At 47.6% G+C, this 16,751-nt stretch overlaps 1 pseudogene; it reads left to right on the forward strand.

Annotated features, from left to right (window-relative positions):
• LOC119437774 (vacuolar protein sorting-associated protein 35-like) overlaps positions 1 to 15,992 on the forward strand; it is a 127,800-nt pseudogene extending 111,808 nt beyond the window's left edge.
• Positions 15,993 to 16,751: the final 759 nt, after the last annotated feature.

Here is a 16,751-nt window from a genome sequence, read left to right on the forward strand (position 1 = left end):
GTGGTACTAGCAGCAGGGCACTGCTGGCTCAGCATATTTTCTTTCATCCTTTTACTTTGATTGACATCACCAAATTGGTTTTTCTTTATTGAAATGAAGCAGCTCGGCTAAAGTGCCATTGGACCAACTCGGACTATACAGTTGCCGACCGATTTTCCGGAACTTGCGGGGACCGAAAAATAGTCCGAAAAACTCATCACCCCCCCCCCCAAAAAAAACGAAAATTTATTGGGTTTAGAGTGGCATTAAAAAATGTTTAATAATGCCTTGCCTCATGCTACGCTTGGAGGCGATCACATGTGCTTGGATTTGCGCAAGGCTGACGTCATCTCTGCATACAGTCAACAGGAGCGTCACGGCGTTGGCGATCTCCATTAGCAGAGATCGCCATGGAGGTCGAAGAAACGAGCCCTGTAAAATTTTGCACGTGGCCTCTGCGATCAGCTCTGGCCGTCCTATTCAGCACGTAGCCCAGCGGAGAAGTGTAATCTTGCTAACTCCTTAACAGATCAGCAACGGCGCGCTGTTAGAGCTGATTGTGGAGGCTCCACGCCGTTGCTGAGCGTTAGCAAGATTACACTTCCACCGCGCTACGCACCGAATGGGATTTCCGGAGGCCATGCTTCGCACCACTTGGCTCTCGCAAAGGCACAGGGGGTGGCGCCGATCACACAAATGCGAAGCCGCACACGTCTCCGAGGCGCACAAACCACGTGCAAAATAGCAAACGAACTTAAAAAAAAGTCACAGGCCTGTGTGGCACACGCAGCACAGTCACAGCGTAAGCTGGTGGAGCGGCTCAAGAGTAGCTCCAATTTGGGCACCACGCACAACAGGGTCTTCGTGGCAGTCTGTTCGCTTTGTTTTGACGAGAACGATCTGAACTGTCCCCCGCGTCGACGGCGAGCTGAGGCTTGTTATGCTCTCTGCACAGCAGTCTGCTAAGCAGATCAAGCCTTAAACTGCAACTTACATGTCGGGCGCGCCGCATTTGCAGGCACCTTAACTAGATGGCGCCACCACACTGGCGTAGGCTCGGCAGCTCGGGAGCACGTTGATTGCGTGCCTCGTCTGAATCGCATATCATCGTCTGCGCCTGCGGACGCTGCGTTTGCAGGCATCTTACCTAGATGGCACCACCATACTGGCGGAGGCTCGAGTCGTCTCCCCCTGCATGTGCCTTAGGTATTTTCTGCGGCCCGATAGCAAACGCTTGCGTGGCTCAATGTTAAAGTATCCGGCTCCCATGCAGCGGGCGTGGGTTCGATCCCGGCGGGAGCCGGCGGCGGCGGCATCATCACGATTTGAAACAGCTATTGGAATGAGCCCATAACAGCTTACGCTGTAAAGTAAGAAAAACGGATTTCACAAAGTGATTATGACGATAGTGCTCACCGAAAAAAGAAAAAAAAAAGTGTCGTCCCCTAGAGCGTTAGATCAGCTAAGGAAGAGTGGGCATGGCCTCCAAGACAGGATGGCGCACGCGTGCGTTTTCCAATCTTGGAGGCTATAGAGCCGGCCACTAGAAGCCAAGCCTGGGCAAGTTGGCGGAAAATCCAACATGGCGGCCTTCAAGAACAGGTAGCGTGGCTCGGACCGAGCGATTTAGATTGAGTCTGGAAAACCGAAATTTGTAGCCTAAATTCGTTGGAAAAATCAGTAGTGAAAATGCATTAAAATGTATTAGTAGCTCTATGAGAACCCTGATGGTGTATTACGTCCAGAATATCCAACAAGTCCGAAAAATCCGTCGGCGACTGTATTTGGTTTTTGGAGGCCAAAATTCTTGATAAGCTAGTGTTTGGTTTCCACTGATATGGCAGATATTTTGTCAGCAGATACCTTTCTACATTTATCAGTTCAAAGCTAAAACCACAATTCCGGAGGCTTGCATACATTAGACTATAACAAGGATTCATTCAAGCACTGTGCGAACCATCATTATCCTTGCCACTAATATTATGCATTTTAATTCTTGATAACTTCTACTACAGTCAAACCTTGATAAAAAAAATTGTATTTGCAATGAAAAACTTTGTTAAATCGCAAATTTCTTTACGTTGAGGCTCTCATGTTCCAGCAGTAAAAATAATTTCACAGGTTTCAGAACATTCTTGGTGGATAGTATCCTGTCAGTAAGCACTTACAAACTAATTATTGCAGGAAGGTTGGGCCATAAAATAAAAAAATAAATCGCGATGATGACCACTGGCACGTGCAGTGCAGATTGTGCTGCCAGCAATGCATTGCTCAGCCGTACGGACAACCATACGCAGCCACAGGCGAGCTAGAGAAGGAGACCCACGCTCACCTGCACCCCCTCCCCTTAGTGCACACTTGATCACGTTACTGCATGTTCACGTTCGCACCCCCCCACCCTGCTCCTTGCATTGGAAAAACAATTGCTGGGGGTGAAACATCGCTGGCACTACTGTTTCCGGCTGTAGCTTCTGGTGCCTTTAACGCACAAAATCATGGCCTTCAAGGTTGGCTATGGTTACTCCAAGCCACGGTGGAAGTGTGCTCCGAGCTGCCATCGCATGGTCTTAAAGGGACACTAAAGGCAAATACTAAGTCAAGCTAAAGTGATGTATTAGTGCACGAGTATCTCTAAAGCGTCAATATTATCGCGAGCAGAGCCTTAGTAATAGAGAAATTAAGGTAAATGCAGGACACGATTAGCGACTCCCCCGGGACATTCAAGTACTCACCCGATGACGAAGGCACTCATTTAAATTCTGTCTCTAGTACTGAACCACTCGTTATAAAAACATCATTGTACTGTATTATAAGAAGAAAGAAAACACTACTTCACCAGTTCTATTACACTTTTAAAAAAGAACTAACTGACATTACACCGTTGACAACGACGCGGGCGGTCAAAAGGTTTCGTGTTCGCTCGACTCTGCGCCGCCCGCACTTTTGCGTTTCAGTTTTTCTGTTATGTGTAGTGTTGCGCTTGTTTTTCTGGCTCGCGAACCTCGCACTAACTGCAAGTAGCAGAGATTCCACTTCCATGCGACGTCGCGGAATGCCGGAACGGTCTACGCCACTTTACCAAAATCAGCTGCAGCGGTGCACCGTACCGCCATCTGTCGGGCGCCGTTACACTCACCAACGGCAGAAAATGGCGTATGCAACGTCACCACTCCTCGGTTGGCGTGGCGGGTGATTTGAATTGCAATAAAGGTACTTGGACCCTTCAGATGCAATTTTCTCGTAAACTATGTCTTTTCTTTTCACGAGACAAGCGTTTTGAGGTTTCTGGAAAAGTATTTAAACAGTCCACGTTGACTTAGTATTTGCCTTTAGTGTCCCTTTAAAGATTCACAACTGTTACTCTAAGCTGCCGTGCATCCCACAACCTCTGTAACTTCTTCACCGATGTGACTGCGTAGCGGTTTGTCGTGCATACCGCGCCCTTGGGCGCGTGCTTCGAGGAACCCGATGATCCTGTTCAACAACGTTCTTGCCTGTTTTTGCCAACAGTGTTTTTGTGGGCAAATGATAAATTCTGCCTCAGCTGACCCATTTATAGTTTTTTGTAGGGATGGGCAAATATTCGGTATTGTCGAATATTTGATCGAATAATTCTATATTCGTTATTCGCTTCGATTCGAATTCAGGTATTCATATTTTCGAATTATTCGGCACTCCCGAATAGTCAGCCAGAAGCCACGGACGACGGCCAGTACACATCTCGGAGTCTATGCTTCACGCCATGGCTGCCATAAATGAACCATAAATCTCGAAGGCTATAGGTTTTTGCATTAAAGAGCCGGAAATGTGCGACGCAAAAGAGCAGAAATGGCGCTAGCGTACAACCGAAACGAAGCGGCGGAGTCCACATCGCTATAGTCATCAGCGGAAATCGTACCTGAATGACAAACGACGGAAGGCTTCGTGCCTACCGTATTTTCTCGCATATAACCCGCACCGAAAATTGAAAAAAAGTGCTTAAAAAGTGGAGGTGCGGGTTATCTGCGAATATTCGCGAAGGGAGGGGGTGGGGGTCGCTTCACGGCAACGCGCGACCTGCCGTGCAGAGTTGGCATTGTCCGCATGCCTATAGACATCGACGTGTGTTAAGCCAATAAGAGGCCAACACAAGTTATTGCCTGATCCACTTCATAGTCTGGTTAGACGCTTTTCGGCATGGAGGAAGAAAAATGATTTTCGGTGTGGGTGTTCTGTGCTTTTCGCACTTTTCGCACGAGTCAGGTGCCGTTTCGTGTACGCCCAGTTTGCACAGTTGGCCAGCCTTAGGCATCATGAATCTGTCTCGGCGGCAGTTTTTCACAGTGAAAAGAAACTGAAGATCATAGCTGCTGCTGAAGAAATCGGCAACAGAGCTGCTGCGAAATGGTTCTGAAGACGATTACGTCTTCGAGAGCGGCGACGAAGCCTCGTATGGCAGCAGTGAATCGGACGACAGCGCTGACAACGTTGCTGCGGTCGTTTTGAAATAAATTTGTTTTGAAAACAAATGATGGCTGCGCGTAGTTGTAACTTCCTAGTCATCATTTCTTCAGATAAGCGTGCGGGTTATACGCGAGGTTATTTTTTTCTTTTTCGCGGAGTTCAAAGTTAGGGGTGCGGGTTATATGCAAGGGTGGGTTGTGTGTGCGAAAATACGGTATTTGTGCCTTTATTGCGTTTACCGTCGCGCATAACAACGCGTTGGCCGCGGGATTTTATAGTCGCCATCCGTGATCCCATCAATAGCTGCCGCAGTTTCTTCGGCAGCAGTTGCGGCAAAAAGTAGTTTCGTTTTGACTCAATACGCACGTCGGCTGCGTGCCTAAAAAAACTGCATAGTGGCCATCCATGATCGCATAGATAGCGACCGCGATTTCGTCTGCAGTTGTTGCAACGAACGGTAGTTTCGTTTGACTCGGTGCGTGCGTCGGCCACGTGCTTAAGCACCGTAAAGTCGCAGTTCATAATCGCGTCGATAGTGGCCGCGGTTGCGACAAACAGTTGTTTCGGTTCGACTTGGTGCAAAGCTGTCGAGGATGAAGAGCACCCGCTACATCACGATGGACGTGCGTGCGATCTGTTGGCGGTCAGCTTACTGGCGAAAAAATAATCGGATGTGCGCGGTATGCAGAGCGTGTCGCAAATGATGGCGCGCGCCGTGGCTGTGTTGCGAAAGAAGTCGCGAGGCCTCGATCGCTGCTGAGAGCCAATCAGTCACGAGATGACGAGAATTGAAGCTTCTGCACTGCTTTTGTGCAAAATAGCAAAAAGATTTGCTCATCCATTACACTAATAAAATCGTACTGATGTAAGCATTTGCTCATTGTTTTCTGGATGCCTTGATAATTCGGCATTCGATTAATTCGGACATTTTTTTTTTTCGGACCTGTGAACTTTGAATTAACTAGGTTTTACTGTAATATGTGATATACACTATTCGAACTATTCGATTCGAAATTATTCGACCAAATCACTATTCGCTTCGAATTCACTTCGAACCTCAAATTCACTATTCGCCCATCCCTAGTTTTTGCTTGATTTACTAGCCATAGAGGCTCCAAGTACATGTTTGAAATGGCTGGAAGTTTCATTAAATCGAAACCATGTCATGAAATTACTTTGTTAAAACACAGGGGGAAAAAATGCATACATGGTTTTTAATAGAACTAACATTGGGAAACGCAAATAGTTTGTTACGTCACGGGTTTCATTAAATCGAGGTTTGATTGTATGCATCATTAGACAGTTTTAGCTTAGCGCGGTTACCCGGAATACCGGCGTACCAGAATAGCGGGAAAAGAAAAAAAGACCGTGCGCAGAACTCTAAATGACCCATACCGTTTACCATGCGCACGCTATTTCTCAGAGTTAACGTTACCGTGTTAGCGTGTTTGCGTAGTTCACGTAAAACATGGTGGCGGTCCCGGTCACCCACTTCGAACTGAATTTGGCGTTGTTTTTGTAGAGTTCACTTCGTTCGTAGCAAATGACTGCGTAAACGGCTTTTGCTTAGTCTCATGCCGCTTCGACGAGAGAGTGTTATGGCTAATCTTGAGGAATTTTCGAGATCGCTTCTCATTTCGAACGCGCCTAAGCCTAACGAGAGAAATTTTCTTCGAGATGCGAGTGCCACCGGTCAGTAAAGTTGGGAGATAGGCGCGATGACGGCATATGGCCTCTGAGATGGGAACATTTCGAGGCTATGGTAGACAGCTTGTACTGCTTGTCTGTTTCGCTGCAGATCGGCAGACATGGGAAGTAAAAATACAACTCGCTCCTGGCTTCCATTGCGCTGCCTCTCGCACTTTCCGGACGCACACACACATAGGCTTTGGTGCCCTATGTATGAAATTCAAAGCGTAATGGAATAGCGTCTTGCAAGAAAACTACGCTATCACGCTATACTAAAGCTCTTTCTGCAAAGTTCGTTTGCGGAACAGTAACGCTATTTCCCTTAACCCTGCTATTGCGCTAACGCTAAACTAAAACTGTATTATTATAGCTTGCCCAGTTTGTTGAACCTTTTTTTTTATTTATGATGATATATATCATTGACTGCAATCAAAATCAGGTACCAGTTGATGTAGTCAGTACATGACTTCTTTCTCGTTGCATCATTTGCACTGTTACACATGTAGACCACAAAGCAGCTAGCCCACAAAGTGATGTGAAAGCAGCTAGCCCACTCCCCCACACTTGTGTATTTTATATTAAATGCTGCACCAGTAGTCCAAGAAAAGTTATCAACTTTGCTATCCATTAAGTACTTATTCTCCCTGCGTCTTATTTTACTGAGAAACTGTGCCAAGTGATGACCAAGGTGGCTTATGAGCCCCATTAAAAGTAATTCAGAATTGTGACCTGACGTGCCAAACAAAACCATTCAAGCCTACCTGAATGGCATGCTTGCTATTCCCAGGCAGACCAAGTGCTAAACTTGATAAGCCCACTGGTTCAGGACCAGCCAGACCAGCCAGACGAAGAGGAAGACCCAGAGGACTTCTTGGAAGAGCAGGTGCTTGTAGGGCGATTTGCAAACCTCATGGTAGCCGACTCGCCTGACCAACAGTATCTGGTTTGTATCTAGTTTGTATGCCTCTCAGCTGAAAAAAAAAAAAAAAAAAAAAAAAAACATGCACATTGATCTTGTCATTTCAAACATTTTTCAACACGTATTGTTTAATTTACAGATCGTGATGACTGCCAGGAAGCACTTTGGCAGTGGAGGCAACAAGCGCATTCGCTACACATTGCCTCCACTTGTCTTCCAGTCGTATCAGCTGGCTTTCAAGTACCGCTCCTGAGTGACAAGGTATAAGATTACTAGGATTGGTAGGACAGTTATTTGCCTGTCCTCTGAGTGTTGTAAACATTTTGGTCAGTATGTTACAATTAGTCTGTGGGGTCGATCTAGTGCCACACAAGCTATTAAGTTATGAAAGGGAAAATTGTCATGCACCTCACTGTAGCATGAATCTACAAAGCTTTCTTTCAGAGCTCCCTTTCACAAGCGTTTCTTCATTTTGTGGGGTTCTGCAGAACTGAATTGCCATATTTAGCGTCCCTACACTACAAATTGTCTATTAATTCACCTTTGCTCGCAATGCTAGCCTCCTGGTTAGCGGTAGAGTAACCACCTCGGAAAGGCGTTGGTGCCAGGTTTGATCCTCATACCAGGACAAATTTTTCAACTGTGAAGCTTTCTTTCTGAGAAACCCATATTGGGTTTCTTTTATAGCTTCGTGCTAGTCAGATGGATGACAATTTTTCCTTTCATGAACCTTCCCCTTTTGGGCTTCCGCAGAACTGATGGGGGGTGGAATAACTTTATTGTAAGGTCCTGCGGGCTACTCCCACGTTGGGACCGGGAGTTTTAGCTCCCTGGCCGCACCGTGGGCTCGCTGGACGGCCCAGAGCTGTTCCGCCAGGTCCGTGCTGCGTAGTGCTTCTTGTAGAACTGATGTGCCATATTCATTGTAGCAGTGGGCAGCATTTAACAACAGCTTGCTGCAATGTATCATCAATTTTGATGGGACACCTGTACTAGCAGTTAGTCATTGCTATCTAGAGGTGGTCACATGTCCCCGGGAATGCGTTTAGTGCGAAAGAAAGCACTTTTCTGTTCTGCACTATTAGAGAGGATCCACATGTCATTGTTTGTCCACATGACAATTGTCGTTTCAAAAAATATAATGAACACAGCCTCTTATAACATGCAGTATTTTCTGACATACGCTCGTTGCATGTCTGTTGTAAAGGCGTGTGACTTATGCAAGGCAGTATTTTCTGACGTGCAAGGCTCGTTGCATGTCTATAAAATATGTTATGGTTGCACTAATCTGTGTGATGGTTTCAGTGTTGAAATTAGTATACTGCTTTGCGCAAAAAACTAGCTGACAACCTTATCCATCACATGCAGGATGACAAGTGGGAGAAGAAATGCAACAAGATTTTTCAGTTTTGCCACCAAACTATCAGTGCACTTATCAAAGCAGAACTCGCCGAGCTACCTCTACGCCTGTTTCTTCAAGGGGCACTAGTTGCTGGTCAAATCAAGTTTGAAAATTATGAGACAGTGGCCTACGAATTTATCTCTCAGGTACTTTCATTACACTTTCATATGCTTGCCACTCTTTCATTTGTTCTTGAGACTGTATTTTTCTACGTTCTCAACACAATGGCCTGTTAAAGCAGAGAAAATTGCTGTTCTTTTATTTTCCATTTTCTTTTAGGCTTTTTCTCTGTATGAGGATGAGATTTCTGACAGCAAAGCCCAGTTATCTGCAATAACCCTGATTATGGGTACAGTAGAACAGACAAGTTGCTTCTCTGAAGAAAACCATGAGCCGCTTCGTACACAGTGTGCACTGGCAGCATCCAAGCTTCTAAAAAAACCCGATCAGTGCCGTGGTGTGGGTCTTTGTTCACACTTATTCTGGTCGGGCAAGACCCAGGAGTCTGGAGGTGAAGAGGTTTGTGGCCTTTCTATATGCTAACTATTTCAGCAACACTTTAATATTCTTTCCTAAGTAGTCTTCTTGCTTAGATTATGCAACTGATGAGGAGCATTAGATTATGGTGGATTCCATTGAGACTGCACTGTCGAGCTTGTCCTTGCCTTCATGACGTATTAGCAACTTTCTTTAGAACGAAGCTTAATTTAAACTTAACTTTTGCAGTGTAATGCGTATTGATGACTCAGAAACGCGACCGTCTCAGTCGAGCGTCGAACACCGAGAGTGCGAGCCCATCTTCGTCGGTGGGCTGATGATGATAGTGCGTGCAAAGGGCGCGCCAGTCTTCTTCGCTACAACTGCCCCCTGGAGAAGGAGCCATCCTGGCGACTCAAGGAGAGGAGAGGACAAGGGGGTCGTAATAGGGTTTAAGTCTGGACGTGGACTGTCTCGCGTCCACGACGCCTCAAGTCAGTAGATGGCTTTAGCGGCTCGACAACGTAGTTGACCGGCGGCGTCTGTTGTATGATGCGGTAGGGAATGGGGACCGTGGTATGAGCGAGGAGTTTAGAGGATAGACCAGGAGTGCTTGAAGGTATCCACAGCCTAGTGAGTCCGGCTGGTAGGTGCAGGGAGGTCGGTCATCATCGCAATGGAATTTTTGGAGACTTTGGTCTTCCGCCGTGAACGAACGGACCAGCTGACGGCATTCCTCGGCATACTTGGAGGCTTCAGACAGAGACGTGCCCTGATGGGTCAGGCTGGTAGGGGAGAATGGTGTCGAGCGTACATGTAGGTTCACGGCCATATACGAGAAAGAATGGCGAAAATCCCATCGGGCCTGTGAAGCGGTGTTATAGGCGTACGTAACATATGGCAAAACGAGGTCCCAGTTTATGATCCGACCCATGTACATGGATAGCATGTTGCCCAAAGTACGATTAAACCGTTCTGTTATGCCGTTCGTTTACGGATGATAAGCTGTACTGGTGCGATGGACGGTGTGGCACGGTCAGAAGGGCGTTAAGAACTTTGTAAAGAAACGCACGCCCTCTGTCACTCAGAAGTTCTCGCGGTGCCCCATGACGCAGTATGAAGTGATGCAGGAAGAAGGACGCAATGTTGCGGGCTGTCGCTGTTTGCAGTGCCGCAGTTTCTGCATAGCGGGTGAGGTGGTCGACAGCGACAATAATCCAGCGATTGCCAGCTGATGTGCAGTGAAGAGGGCCGTACAGATCGATGCCGACACAGTCGGATGGTCGGGACGGACAAGGAATGGGCTGTAAAGGACCAGAAGGACGAGGAGCAGGAAGCTTGCATCGTTGGCACGCTGTGCACGAGCGAATGTACTTTCGCATAAAATTATACATGCCATGCCAATAAAAGCGGGAGCGAAGTCTGGCGTAAGTCTTGAAGAGGCCGGCATGGGCGCATTATGGGTCTGCATGGAGAGCGGAGCATACATCTGTGCGCAGGGGACGGGAACGACGAACAACCATTTGCGACCGTCGGAAGCGTAATTTCGACGATAGAGACACACCATCCCGCACTCGAAATGACAAGTGTGGCGGCGGATAGGTGCGCGTGAAGGGGTGTGTTGTTGAAGTGTCGGAAATACATCTATAAGTGCCGCAATCCAGGGATCTTTGCGTTGCTCCACAGCCGTGTTGACGGGCACAGGCGACGAAAAAACGCCGATTCGATGGCTGTAATGCAAGTCCATGTCACTTGGTGTAGGCCGACCGAGAGAGGGCATCTGCGTCACTTTGTTTACGGCCAGACCGGTAAATCACGCGTATGTCGAAGTCTTGTAACCGTAGAGCCCATCGCAAGTCGCTGGGCCAGACGATCTTTTAAAGTCGATAACCAACATAGAGCATGGTGATCTGTAACGACGTCGAAGGGGCGGCCGTTACAGGTAGGGTTGGAATTTTCCAAGGGCCCAGATGATAGCCGGCACTCCTTTTCGGTGACGGAAGTAGAGTTGGATTCCGCTTTCGTTATTGTTTGGCTGGCGTAGGCTACTACGTATTCATCATGCCCACTTTTCGCTGTGCAAGCACGGCACCAAGTCCTACGCCGCTGGCGTCGGTGTGGACTTCCGTGGGGGCCGTGGGGTCGAAATGGCGCAGTACGGGAGGCGAAGTGAGCAAACACCGCATGTTTCAAACGCATCATCGCAAGCTGTGGTCCAAGTAGAAAGTCGTGTGTCGCGCGAAGCAGCTGAGTCAACGGAGAGCAATGATGGAAACGAAATTCCGGATAAAACTACGAAAGTAGGAGCAGAGCCCGATAAGTTCTTCAGGGACGTGGGTTTCGGGAACTCGGCGATGGCGCGAAGTTTCGAAGGATCAGGGAGTATGCCATCTTTCGATACGACGTGTCCGAGTATAGCAAGCTGCTTGGCTCCAAAGCGACATTTCTTCAAGTTGAGTTGGAGGCCTGCCTCGGTGATGCACTGCAGGACTTGTTCGAGACGGTACAGATGTGTGCGAAAATCTGGAGAAAAGACGACGACATCATCAAGGTAACATAGGCATGTCTTCCATTGAGCCCACGAAGCAGATTCCATCATGCGTTCCAATGTAGCAGGGGCATTGCGAAGCCCAAACGGCATAACGTTAAATTCATATAGGCCATCTGGGGTCACAAAGGCTGTCTTCGGGCGATCGGCAGGATCCATAGGCACTTGCCAATAGCCGAGCGTAAATCGAGCGAAAGAAAAATACTCCGCGCCTTGCCAAAACAATCTATAGGATCGTCGATGCGCAGTAAAGGGTAGACGTCTTTGCGAGTTATCTTAAGACGGCGGTAGTCAACGGAAAATCAAATTGAGTCATTTTTTTTAACCAGGACTACAGGCGACGCCCAGGCACCTATTAGAAGGTTGAACCACTCCACACTCAAGCATTTTCGCTTACTTGGTTTTCAATAAGTGGCGCTACGCGGGTGATACACGATAAGGCCTCTGGCGCAGTGGTGCGTGGGTGCCGGTGGTCGATCGTCGTGACGTACAGTCGATGTGCGGGCCTAATGGGGGTGCGTGTTGACAGTCGAACGTAGATTGGTATTTCCGTAGAAGGCTGAGAAGCTGCGAACGCTGCGTTAGGGCTCAGAGGGCATCTACTGAACTATGGAAGACGTCGTGCATAGGCTGGGAACAAGGCAAGCTATAAGTCAACGAATCACGTCTGAAACAGGTGTCGTCAAGAGCGCGTCACAAGATGGTTTACTGAGTCGGCAGACTGAAGATGTCCAAGGCACTCGCCACGACGTAAGACGAGGGCGTGGCCTTAGCGTTGGAAACAGCGTCTCGTGCAGCCACCACTGACAGTTAGGACAGCGAAGGGAAGGAACGATTTCGGCGAACAAAAAAATGTCCAATGGGACAAACAGGGCATAGTGTCAGTGGCGAAAGTAGAGCAGGCATGCGCAATCACCGAAGAGTGCGGGGAGGGATCGTAGTGTCTTCTGTAATGACCAGTTTGTCGCCGAGATCGTCAAGGTCATGTGCGCGGGTATCGGGAATGGAGAAAAACTCAAAAATTTCGGCGCGCGAAACAATCAATAGACGGCCTGATGCGGAAAGGAAAGTCCCAACCCAAGATGACGTCGTATGAACAGGATGAGAGGACGACGAACTCGACTGTATACGGTAATCCTTTAATGACGTGCGGGCGGTACATGCGGCAACAGGGGTAATGCACTGGGAACTTGCAGTCCGGAGTGACAGCGCAGATAAGGGCGTGATTACTTTTTCGAAGCTTGCGGCAAAGGTCTTCCGTAACTACTGAAACGGCGGTGCCTGTGTCGACTAATGCCATGTGACGACTCCTTCAACAGACACTTCGATTAGGTTTGTCAGAAGAGAGCGAGGCCTTGTGTGGTTCGACTGGACAACGTTTCTCGCTCTTGAACTGGTGGGTAGCTAGTGTTCCTGCTCCGAGGGGGCCGGACGCCGCCGCATGGGGGAAAGTGGAGCGGCGACGAGGGGATGGCGAGCGACGATCACGGGCAGAAGGAATGACGTTGCGCGTCGACGCAGCGCAATCATGTGGCAGGTGAGAAGGACGAAGCTGGCGAATGTAGGAGGAGACAGGTTGGTCATGACCTTGAAGCCATAAGCGACGGCGATAGAACCGTGCCACGTGACCAGGGATACCACAGAAGAAGCACACGGGTCGCTTGTTGGGTGTACGCCAGGGTCCCGTGCTAGCTGGTGATCTGGTGGTGTACACTGGAGGGATTGGACGTGGCGGTGCAGCAAACGGTGGTGCTGAAAAAGTCGACGGAGGTGGCCGTGCTGCAACCTCGACGTAGCTGAGAGGTACAGGCATTGGTGGTGCTGCACGAGGGGACTGTATGGCTTCGGACACTTGTTCCTGGAGCATTTGACGCAACGGAGGAGCCAAGGACGGCGTGGGTCCGGAGACGGCGGTGAGTAGGGATAGCTGGTGGGCGACTTCGGAGCGTATAAATTCCTTGATTTCACCGGGCAGATAGTCGTTGTTAGTCACAGCTGCTAAACTTGCAATGGAAGTATCGGGAACAGAAGAACGTCGAGTGAGCAGATGTTGCCTCCGGAGTTCGTCTTAGCTCTCACAAAGTTCAGCGACCTCAACCACAGTCCGCGGGCTTTTCGAGAGGAGCATTTGGAATGCATCGTCTTCGATTCCCTTCATCACGTGACGGATCTTGTCAGACTCAGTCATTGATGGATCGACGCGCTTGGAAAGGTCCACAACATCTTCTATGTACTTGGTGAAGTTCTCACCGGGTTGCTGGGAAGGCTGCGCAAGTGCTCTCTCACGGAGCTTCCTCACCGCAGGGCGACCGAACACTTGCGTAATGCGCGCCTTGAAATCTGACCAGGTGCGAAGGTCGGATTCGTGATTGTGGTACCACACACTAGCGACACCCTTGAGATAGAAGTGGGCGTAGCTGAGCTTCGCAGCATCGTCCCATTTATTGTGGGCACTCACCCGCTCGTAGATCGAGAGCCAATCTTCGATGTCGTATTCATCGGAGTCGCTGAAGATGGGAGGATCGCGTTGACGATTGAGCCAGGACAAATCAACGTTGGCGATGCCGGAGGTGTTGTTTGGCTGGCGTCGTCAGGCATGATGGCCGACAGTGTTCGATTGCGTAGTTCCAGGGTTGGGTAAGTAGAACCCAGCACAGCTCCACCAAATATGTAATGTGGTTTATTGACGACTCAGAAATGCGACTGTCTCAGTCGAGCGTCGAACACCGAGAGCGCGAGCCCATCTTCGTCGGTGGGCCGATGATGATAGTGACGCGCCAGTCTTTTTCGCTACAGCAGTTATTATTGTAGTAGGTTCACTTAGGCACTGGAAACTGTCTGCAGTCATTTAATTACCTCTAATCTATTATAGTACAAGTTTTGTAGCCCATACTTCAGTAGACTGCTTACAACACATGCTTGCAATGTTTCCTGTCTAACTTTGCACAATTTTGGTTGTCTCTGCTTTCTTGCAGCTGCATGATAGCAAACGAGTTGTTGAATGTCTTAAAAAAGGAATTCGTATTGCCACACAATGTATGGACCCATCAGTCAAGGTGCAGCTTTTGTAGAGCTGCTGAATTATTATATTTACTTCTTTGAAAAAGGCAATGAACAGGTGAGTTTTGATTGTTTTATTTTCATGTGATGGAGTTTGTTTATTTCTGAGTTATTTATGAGTTGCTGAAAGGAGGTGATGTTTGTTTAATTTATAGTCAGCGGTCTGTATGGAATAATAAGCTAAAGCATTAATAGTGCATGCTGGCGTGTTAGAATGTATGACAACGGCACATTGCTGCATTCTGCCAGCAACTGCCAATTGCTACCGATTCATGAACAAAATGGTTGTACGTGAAATGAATCCTTTTGTTTGGTGGTGGTGGTGGTGTTTTTTTGGTCCAAGACTGTGTTACACATACACAAAGGAACTCAGCTTTGTGAGGTGAGATGTGTGTTCTTGTTTGGCGATAATTGTGGTAATACTGAGCTGCTTCGATGCCAAGTAATCATGGTGATAGTATAGCATGGTGCTGAGTTGGCATGAAAAGGCTCTACTCCTGACTGAATTATTTGCATGGGCTGGCCAGAAAGCCTGCTTTTTATCACAAGGCTATACATTGTATATTTCAGAAAATTGTCCCTTGTGTTTAACATTTGCACGGGCTGGCCAGAAAGCCTGCTTTTTATCACAAGGATATACACTGTATATTTCAGAAAATTGTCCCTTCTGTTTAACTTCTGAAAGCTAGGGGAGGGGATGGGAGAACACATTAGCTTTTACACAAAACAGCTTTCCCACTGTCATGTTGTGGACTGAAGTTGCTACAAATCAGCTGTCTTGAGTTGGGAATACTCCGGCCAGTTAAAGGGATATAATTAGTCACCAACATTTCATTCAAGTATATTCTCACACTTGAATGAGCGAGAATCTGCGCGTCGGCGGGGAGCTGATTCGGAATACCATGCCTAGCAGCACTTAACATTTCCTAGTAAAACCTGGAAGAAGCTAGGTCGATCACCAGCTCTGCTGTTTACTCCAGCCTTGCACCACTAGTGCAAGCTGCCCACGTGTTTTTTTTTTTTATTATTATACCATTCGCTTATAATGTATAACTGTAGTGGCATATGGAATTATCTATAGTTCTATACACTTATTGATCATTAAGCTAGAATGTGTTGTCTAACTTGCCTAGTCTTTGTAGTTTGAAAAATTTCATGTTATGTTACTTATAAATTCAGGGAGGGTGTCATCTTGATTACTGGTAAAGTAAGTTGCCTGGATGGCACAGTATGACCCCTTCACAACCAAAATGTTGTTCCTCTTACTAACATATTCATCTGAATTTTTTCAGATCAAGACCGATACTGTTGGTCAACTTATCGGTAGAATAAGAGAAGAGCTTCCGCAGCTTGAAGCAAATGAAGAGACAGACCAAATCAAGAAGCACTTTCAGAACACCCTAGATCATCTTCGCACTCGTATGGAGTCCCAAGATGCCGAAGGACCATCTTATGCAGGCTCTCACTATAAGTAGGAATACGGCAAAGACCGATCTTCAGGTGAGCTATCTGTAATCAAGATTTTTTGCTCCTTTTATGTTGTGGGGCATATGTAGCATAAACTTCAAACCTATTGTGTTAATTTTGGTTACAGATGTGTTTAACCTTCAAACGTGCTGTGTTTACGTTGCAGTGGCGCACCGACTGGGGGGGGGGGGGTTAGTTGGTAACCCCCCCCCTGGGGCCGAGTTAACCCCTCCCTCCACCCCCACGCATCAAGCCCCACCAGTCCAACGTGTACCTTCAGCGCTCTGTTCACATTGTCATTACAATTCAGGAGGTGGCTTGAGGCCGAATTTTCCTGATTAACAAAAACACTCTATCACTGTCTTGTATTCATTCACTCTTAAATTACTTTGAGTAAAACGCTGAAGAAGTAAACATCGTCATCATCCTTGGTGTCATTATTATAATTATTAGGCATTTTATTTGCTTTTGGATTCCTCTGGCTAAAGCACGAAAATTGCATATTATGCAAAGTGCTTGCAACCCCCCCCCCCCTGGCAGAAATCCTGGGTGCACTACTGTCACCTTGGTTACAGATATGTCCTCACATTATTGCGAAATCTTGGGCAACTGCTCGCTTTTCTGGTGACAGTAAGATCTCCAGAAACTACAACCCCACAAAGTGCGAACACCATTACACATCAAAGAAAAATTAGAACAGTTTGTTCACATTTATTTCTGGCCATGCAGAGTTTATTGGTACGAAGAAAAGTGTAATGAGAACTGAG

This window comes from Dermacentor silvarum, chromosome 1, assembly GCF_013339745.2.
Source record: "Dermacentor silvarum isolate Dsil-2018 chromosome 1, BIME_Dsil_1.4, whole genome shotgun sequence".
NCBI classification, from domain to species: domain Eukaryota; kingdom Metazoa; phylum Arthropoda; class Arachnida; order Ixodida; family Ixodidae; genus Dermacentor; species Dermacentor silvarum.